The sequence below is a fragment of the Penaeus japonicus genome, unplaced genomic scaffold (assembly GCF_977035675.1).
Source record: "Penaeus japonicus unplaced genomic scaffold, GWHDUDI00000001_assembly GWHDUDI00000011, whole genome shotgun sequence".
NCBI lineage: Eukaryota > Metazoa > Arthropoda > Malacostraca > Decapoda > Penaeidae > Penaeus > Penaeus japonicus.
Window position 1 is genome coordinate 5,647,958 of NW_028234413.1, and position 3,334 is coordinate 5,651,291.

Here is a 3,334-nt window from a genome sequence, read left to right on the forward strand (position 1 = left end):
AACTAATGTTTACCAACTTCACCCTCTCTTCCCATTTATTATATATCGCGCTTCGACTGCTAATTAATAACATCCACGGCCATTAAATGGCATAAGCATGCCACAGCTCGGCACTTGGCTGTACACACCGGCACGCCCACCGGCTGTCAGCCAGGTCCGCCCCCTCATTCATAATCTCCATGATGCATCCCCCCCTTACCACGTCATTGCCTGCACAGACCAGTTTTACAGGTACTCGTACAGGTCTCTTGACCAACCAACGCACCCTTGCCCCGCTGTCCTTCTAACACACTGACCTCGACGCACGCACACACACACACACACACACACACACACACACACACACGTGGGCTGACTCAGGTGAATCTCTGTTGTTACAAGACCTGCTCTCGTGTCCTTTGGCTCCGAGAGGAACCGGATACTGACTCAAGATGTGTAACCACAGGTCTGCCCGTGTCCTGTACGGGGTGTGTCAGCGGTCGAGGGAACGACGGTCAAATATAGCCGTTGCTTGTATTGCTCGAAAAACTGCGATTTCTTCGCCTCAGATCTGCATAGACGCGAAAAAGGTGTGTTGTGGCGTGATCCTTCGGGCTTTTCGGAATATAAAACGAAAATGATATTATTACTGTATATCACTATCATCGCTGTTGTTGGTGGTGTTGTTATCATTGTTATCAGTGTTAAGATAATAGTTATTATTGACAATATTACTATTATTCTCAGTATTATCATTCTTATCATCACTATCATTGTTATTATGATCATCCTAATTATCATCATCATTATCATCATGATTAATATCATTATGATAATACTTATTATCAGCATTATCTATTATCATTATACTTATCATTATCATTATGTTAGAATTATGATTGTTGCTGTTGTTCGTTGCTGATGTTATTACTACTATTATCATTATCATTATTATCATCCTTTTTATCATGATTATTATCATTATTATCATAATCATTATTAATATTAGTATTGATGTTGTTGTTATAGTTATGATCACAGTTTTTATCATTATCATTATTATCATAACTATTATCATTATTGTTATAGTTATTGTTGCTGTTATCATTATCATTACTACTATTTCTATCACTGTTATTATTGTTATTATCACCATCATCATCATCATTATTTTTTTATTATTATTATTATTGTAATAATTATTGTTATTATTATTATTATTATCATTATTATTATTATTATTATCATTATCATTATTATTGTTGTTGTTGTTATCATTATTATTATTTTTTTTATTACTATTATTATTATTACTATTATTATTATTATTATTATTATTATTGTTATTATTATTATTATCATAATTATTATTATCATCATCATTATTATCATTATCATTATTATTATTGTTATTATTATTATCAATATTATCATTATTATTATTATCATCATCATCATTATTATCATAATTATTATTAATGTTAATAACATTATTATTATTATTATCATTATTATTATTATTGTTATTATTATTATCATTATTATTATTATCATCATCACCATTATCATTATCATCATCATCATCATCATCTTCATCATCACCACCATCATTATTATCCTCATTATCATCTTTATTATTGTCATTACCATTGCTATCATTATTATGTAATAATCATGATTATCATTGTCATTATTATTATCATTATTATTAGTAGTAGAAATATCATTTTCATCACTATCATTATCATTATTTTTATCATTATTTTTACTATCAACCCTATCATTATCATCACCATTATCAAAATTATCATTATCATTACTATTATTATTATTATTATTATTATTATTATTATTATTATTATTTTTATTATCATCACCATTATTATTATTATTGTTGTTATTATCATTATTATTACTACTACTATTATTATAATCATAATTATCATTAACTATCATTGTCATCATTATCATTATTATCATCAAACTTTCATTATCTTTGTCATTGGCATCATCATCCTTTTCATCATTGTCAGCATCATGTTGATAATAATAACAATGATGATAATGCTCATCCTAATTGGATTTAAATTTCGTATATATAATGAAAATGATCAGAGAGTTAAATTCGGTACAACACGAATATCACGTAACACAGAATTGGGCGAATGGTTATGCTTAATATTCATGCTAATCATGCATCAACACTCAGACACTCTGGATAACCTCATTATAACTCTCTCTCCCTTCTATCTACAGTCAACTTGAGGTATAATTATAGACATGGATAATGACAGGATTTTCAAGTTGATGTGGGATTTTGACTTATTTTTCTAACTTATTTATTTGTATTTTCATTTAACTGATTTTTCCTCGTGACTTTTTTTTTCTAACTTTTTTACTTATATCTTCATTTTACTGACTTTTTCTCGTGACTTTTTTACTTATATTTTCATTTCACTGACTTTTCCTCAAATTCAGATTCTAGGATTACCTTTTTTTTTTCTTTGTCTTAATTCTTTCCTTTATCCTTAATTCCATATCTCATTATGTCTCTCCACTCCCAGCTCTCCTTGGCTACGATACATCTTGTCTTCCTCTATAAAAACAGACGCTACTTTCCCCCTTGCTATGTTTAATGTACCTCATCATGTAGAGAAGATGGATCAAAGAATATGTGCAATTAAGCAAATCCTTAAACGTAATAATGGGATCCATTTAAAATACTGTAAATTAAAAGTGCCTGAGCTTGCTATGCAGACGGTAATTGTATTCATAGATAACCTGAGCGCTGGGGAAGTCCATTAGTGTGATGCAAAAAGTTTGAATATTAGAGCGAATGTAAATGTTTTAAGTAGAAACATAAGGTAAAGTGATATCTTGCTAGGCAAGTGCATTAATATCGTGCCATAAACAGTTGCCATAACAAATGTAAACTTAAATAGAGAAACTTGGACTGCACACTTTTTTTCCCTTTTTATTCGTCCAAACAGATAAGGGAAGAGTCATAATGATAAAGATAATAAAGATATATGAAAATCTTAAAGCAAAATTAAATATTTAGAAAAAAAGGTGATTTACCAGGTACGCAGGGACTAAACAAATGAATGGGAGAACGCTTCATTACATAATAAATGAGCTGTAGGAAGCTTGTGATTAAATCAGACACAGATGTTGGGTTCAAAACCCTATAAATTTAAAAGACACCAAGCGACAGATCTATAGCCAAGTGAGGCCGCCAGGAGACAGGTAGATATATACCCACAGGCATAGAGAGACACAGACAGACATCCTGACTGACAGACGGGAATAATAAGGCCGTCCAGAGCAGAAAACCTGGTCTTGGTTTGGTCTGGAA